This window comes from Chiloscyllium punctatum, chromosome 1, assembly GCF_047496795.1.
Source record: "Chiloscyllium punctatum isolate Juve2018m chromosome 1, sChiPun1.3, whole genome shotgun sequence".
NCBI classification, from domain to species: domain Eukaryota; kingdom Metazoa; phylum Chordata; class Chondrichthyes; order Orectolobiformes; family Hemiscylliidae; genus Chiloscyllium; species Chiloscyllium punctatum.
Window position 1 is genome coordinate 89652212 of NC_092739.1, and position 6525 is coordinate 89658736.

Here is a 6525-nt window from a genome sequence, read left to right on the forward strand (position 1 = left end):
GTAACCCACCCAGACCTATTTCACTCTGACTAATGCACCTAACACTATGGGCAATTTAGCATGGCCAGTTCACCCGACCTGCACATCCTTGGACTATAGGAGGAAACTGGAGCACCTGGAGGAAACCCACGCAGACACGGGGAGAATGTGCAAGCTCCACACAGACAGTCGCCCAAGGCTGGAATAGAACCTGGGACCCTGGTGCTGTGAGGCAGCAGTGCTAACCACTGAGCCACCATGCCGCTCCTGGGGAAATGAGACTGGGTGGGTTACTCTTCAGAGGGTCAGTGTGGACTTGTTGGGCAAAATGTCCTGTTTCCACACTGTAGGGATTCTATGAAACGCCTCTCCCACCCTAAACTGGACAGAATGCTAAAAACAGGTCACAATTTGCGAATTGGGCAATTATATAAACACACTGCAATTTTGCCAGAGCTGATCAGATCCTTTAAAAGATGTGATGAAAGGAATCAGATACAAGTGTCTGTGTGGAATCTGTGCCACCAGGAGTGTCTTGAACCTGGCACAGGAGATTCTGCAAGAATGTACAATTTGGGTGATAACTCCACCGACTTGGATGGAGTGGGGGTCCCATTGCAGGTGGTTTAAGAGCCAAAGATATTCAGTGAGAAAAGTGAGAGATCATACATTTCAGAGGCCAAGTTAAAACTATTGTGAGAGTGTACATGGTGAGGGAAGGGATACAAAAGCTTGTGGATCTTGTAAGATTGTCTTTATTTTATCTGTGTATTAAATAAGATATACATAAGTAAATACAGACTGTAACCTGCTTGTTAATTCATAGAAAAACAAATTCCTCTCACTCTCGTTCTATCAAAGGTGTGGACATGGGTACCCACATGGGTCCCAGTTACAGCTATCTCTTTGCAGGGTACATGGAACATTCCTTATTCCAGTCCTATTCAGGTCCCCACCCACAACTCTTCCACCAGTGTATCAATGATATTACTAGTGTTACTTCCCTCTCTCTCATCCAGAATTGGAAACATTTATTACTTTCACTTCCAATTTCCACCTTGCTCTCACCCTCACCTGGTCCATCTCTGATTCTTCCCTTCCCTTCCTCGACATCTGTTAGTATATCTGAGGACAAGCTGGCCACAAATATCCACTTCAAATCTACTGACTCCCATAGTTACCTCAAATATATATCCTCACACACTGCTTCCTGTTAGGATTCCATCTCATTCTCCCAGTTTCTTCATCTCTGTCACACCTGTTCCATTGATCCCGACTCTGTAATGTCCACTTTTTTTCCCTCATCCAAGGATTGCCTGCTACCATGATTGATAGGTCTCTCAGTCATGTCTAATGGCATTCCCACATTTTAGTCCTCACCCACCCACCATCCCACCCACACCCACATCCATAGGATAATTCATCGCCATTTCTGTCACCTCCAGCAGGATGCCAGACACACATTCCCCTCTCCTCCACCTTCCACCCCTCCCATGTCAGCCTTCTGCAAGGATTGGGAATCTCAGTGGAGACCTCCTCCGTACACCTTCCCATGTAATCGCAGGTGTAACATCTGCCTGTTTACTTCCTCCCTCCTCACTATCCAAGATCCCAGACACACTTTCCAGATGAAGCAGTGATTTACCTGCACTTTGCTCAATCTAGTCTACTGTATTTGCTGCTCACAATGTGGCCTCCTCTACATTGGAGTGATGAAACACAGACTGGGTGAACACGCAGAACACCTAAGTTCTGACCACAGAAACTGAGTTTCTGATTGCCTGCCATTTCAACATACCGCTGTGTTCCCTGGCCATAAAATGCATGTACCAATATTAGTGCAAAAATATCCTATGTGGATATATGAGGTGCGTGTCTGTCCATGCACACAAAGTAACCTGGCAGAAGCATGCAAGTTATCCCTGAGTCTCATAGTAAAGGGTTGGAACAGCTGAAGTGGTATTTGAGTTAGTCTGAGAGTAGACACAATGATGGTGAGGCTAGTGGTTTGTTGATATCGATCTACATAGAACATAGATAGGACATAGAACATTACAGCACAGTACAGGCTCTTCGGCCTTCAATGTTATGCTGACCTGTGGAACCAATCTGAAGCCCATCTAACCTACGCCTATTCCATTTTCATCCATATGTCTATCCAATGACCATTTAAAATGTCCTTAAAGTTGGCAAATCTGATTTTTTAAAAATTCCCACATATTTTCCCATCTTTCTTGCTAATACTCACGGCTCACTAAAGAGAAATCAGGTCTCCCCTCACACCTGCCCTACCCATGGTTCTGTCAGGCAATTCCGACCAGCTGGCCCTTCACTGAGTGATCTGTGTCAACGTATTGAGCTATGTCCATACCACTTGACTAAAGCTCCCCAAAGCCCTCAGTGTATAGTGATATTTGTTCCATGGGTTCCTGTGTAAACAGCCTGGAAATGGCTTTACATTAGGTTTACTTGTTGCTGCTAATCCTTTGTTGTGGGAAAGGTCAACCAAAGAGTCTTTATCTAGGCTACATGGAATGTGCACAGCAGGAATGCACTTCAGTTTGAAGAAGTTGGGGATGGTTAACTAAATTTTTTTTAAACTTTTCATTTGACCAAGCACTCTGAACTTTGACAATAGTCATTGGGAAGCCAAATAGATGGTCTCTTTTTATCAATCAATTGTTGCAACATATACTGAAACAGAATTATAACATTGGCTAGATTTTGCAGATCACCAAATATGACATAGTTTGCAAACTTACTTCAACATATAATAATGCTGCAATTGGTAAAGTTCATGCACTAAAAACTAAATATCGGGGATCCAAGATGGCGGCGACCCAGCAAGTCTGAGTCTATAGTGCTCCTCCCAAGACTTGGGCAAAGTGGGTCACCCGCCCCCACCACACTCACCAAATCATTTTAAATAGTTTTTACTTAATGTAATTAGTTGCTTAATATTGAATTTAAACAATTTAATCTCCAGTAAAAATGACTAAAGGGAAGGGAGCCCACAGCTCTCAGCAAGCAGGAACCCCTCCCCCACCCTCTCCAGCTGCAGCAGAGGCATCCGCAGCCTCCCTGGGGGACTTACCTACCGTGGCGAGCCTTGTGAAAATAATCTCCAAACTCGATGCGAAGATCAACACTTTCATTGAAGAGTTCCGAAGCCGATGGGACTCACTCTCGGCCACACTGCAAAAGCAAGGAAATTCAAGGAAATTGAATGTCGAGTCGGAGGGGCGGAGCTAAACGCCGCAACCTCCGAAACTACAGCACAATCGGCCATGGATCAGCTCATCACGAGAATCAAGGTCGTCGAAAAAATATTCGTTTGCTTGGCCTTCCTGAATGGGAAAAGGAAGGCCAGCTTACAGTGTTCCTTGAACAGTGGCTTCCACAGCTTTTAAATCTGGAGGTTGGATCAGGCCAAGTAAGGGTGGAATGGGCCTACCAGGTTGCAATACGCGGGCCCGGCTCGAACCAGCGCCCCTGCCCAGTCCTGTTCCGGCTGCAGAGCTACAAGGAGAGGCAGATACTCTTAGAAGCCTCCAGAAATCTTGGAAAAGATTCCCAAGCCATGATCTATAAAGGATCCAAGATCATGTTATTCCAGGACTTTTCCCCAGCTCTGGTCTGAAAAAGGGAGGCGTTTGATGAAGCGAAGAAGTGTTTAAGGGACTTAAATATTCAGTACTCCTTACGCTACCCAGCGACGCTACACTTAAACCATGAAGGGTCTGTGTATAACTTCAAATCGCCAGAAAAGGCCCAGGAATTTTTGGACTCTCTTAGATAAATTGTAAGAGTTAATTGATGTTGTCTTGCTTTCCCCCCACTCTGGTTTAAATTCCCTCCCCCTTTTTTTATATATTAATCCCCTTTCTTTTTACCTTACTGTTTAATATTATCTTGGGGGGTGGGGAGAGGGATTTATTTATTTGTTCTCTACCTTACGATTTTCTCCCCCCTTTTTTTAATTCTATATATATATAGGCTGGGGGGTCTAGTTAATGTTGGTGGGGGGAGGTGGTTACCTTTTCCTATTTTATCTCTGTCTTTAGGAGCAGGGTTGTTTTGCTTGTTACTTTGTGTTATTATATTTAATTATTACTTGTTGACGCTGTAATTTCATAGTTATATATGTTTATACATGGTATTAACATTACCAAGTATATCCAGGTGTTGGTGTAGGTGACGGGGTGGGGGGTAGGGGGGGTGGAGGGTATGGTACTCACTGTTAACTCTAGCTCTGTAGTATATTTGAATTTTCTTCATCCCATTGAGGAGCGCCTAGATCAAGGGTGGGGCACTGGTTGGGAGAGGATACGATGGACTTTTGGAAAGGAAGTGATACCCCCTGGGAACAAGGGGGAAAATCTCCATTTAAATATGTTTTATTTTTTTTATTTTGAAATAGTTTTTTATTATACTGTTGTGAGTGTATTAGAGAGCCTTTATTTTTGTGAATTTTATATGCTCTATGCTCGGGATGCTCTGGAGAGGGTTTCCCCTCCCGAGGGGTCTCAGACTTGCTTGGACAATTATGGTTGATCAGTCGGTTAAGTGGTGCACCTGGAATGTCAAGGGGAGTAATTCGCCAGTCAAAAGGAAGAAAATATGATCAAATCTTAAGAAAGAAAGAGTCGATATAGCTCTCCTACAGGAGACACACCTGTCGGATAAAGAACACTTGAAATTACGACAGTGTCGATTTGATCAGGCCTTATTTTCTTCTTTTAGCTCAAAAAGCAGGGGAGTTGTTATTCTTATTCGTAAGAATTTCCCTTTCAAAATCCTAAATCAGATAAAAGATGAATCTGGACGATATATTCTGATTAAAGCCCTTATAAATGGAGAAGAATATGGGATTTTAAATTTGTATTGCCCCCAGGCACATCCTTTTAAATTTATAACGGAAGCCTTCTCAAAATTGATGGCTCTCTGTGCTCGTCATACAATTATAGGGGGAGACTTTAATTGTATTATGGATCTGGAAATAGATAGGAATCCCAAGAGTACTGCAGGAGTATCTCCCAGATCTAGAACAAAGAATTAGGACTAGTAGATGTATGGAGATGCCTTCATCCACAGGGCAGAGATTTCTCTTTTTACTCCAATCCACATAAATGTCATACCAGAATCGATATGTTTTTTGCCCCCTCGATCTTTTTAAATTCCATATCATCCTGTAAAATAGGTAGTATAGCAATTTCCGACCACGCTGCTGTATATATGGAAATCAAGGCAAGGAACAACGGGACATCCCCTCGGCATTGGCGTATGAACCCCTTCCTGATGAAAGATAGTAAATTTGTAAAGTACTTCTCTCAAGAATTTAAAACTTTTTTAGAAATTAATTCAGATACGGCTAGCAACCCATCAATGATGTGGGAGACCATCAAAGCTTACACGCGAGGTTTGATCATCCCCTACTCAGCGACCCAGAAAAAATTAAAGGGAGAACAACAGCGTCTGCTCGAAGCTCGCTTAAAAGCGGCTGAAACAGTATACACTGACAGACCTTTTATTATCAAAGTGCTCTAAACACCACGCTTACCCAAATGGCTAAGAGGGAAATATTATTTGCAAAACAAAGGTTAGATGAATTTGGCAATAAACCTGGTAGATACTTAGCATTTCTTACAAAGAAAAAGAAGGCCCCTCAAACTATTACGTCTATCAAGGAAAGTACGGGTATTTTGACTCATGATCATAAAAGGATTAATGCAATCTTTAGAAAATTTTATTCTGATTTATATAAATCAGGGGATTGCGAAGACAGGACTGGAGGATGCAGTCATTTTTTAAAAATCTGACCTTTCCGGGCCTAACACTGGAACAGGTATCGGTCTTGAATGTTCCCCTAACAATCCAAGAAATACTTGACGCAATCAGACGACTTCAGAGTGGTAAGGAACCTGGCCCAGATGGCTTTCAAGCTGAATTGTATAAAGAATTTACAGGAATATTGGCTGGTCCACTTATGGACATGTATAACTATGCATATAGTCAGGGCTGTCTCCCGCCTTCGCTGAAAGAGGCAAATATCTCTCTTATCCTTAAAAAAGGAAAGGACCCAAAAGATTGCACGTCATACAGACCAATATCCTTGCTAAATGTAGATTTTAAAATCCTCTCTAAAATGTTAGCATTGAGGCTAGAAATAGTACTGCCACATATTATAAAGGAGGATCAGATGGGGTTTATTAAGGGCTGTAGATCATCCAATAATGTCAGAAGGGTTTTGAATGTGATTCAAGCCTGCCATCAGGGAACGATACCAGGAGTAGTAGTCTCATTAGACGTGGAAAAGGCTTTCGACAGAGTTAAGTGGTCATATTTGTTTTACACATTGGAAAGGTGTTTACCAAATGGAACTCAACATTATATAGTAATCCCAAGGCAGTTACCAATGGATTAGGCTCGGATAGCTTCAGTGTGGATAGGGGCTGCCGTCAGGGATGTCCTCTCTCGCCATTGCTATATACGCTAATAATTGAGCCACTAGCAGAAGCTATATAGGCTGACCCTAATGTAACCCTG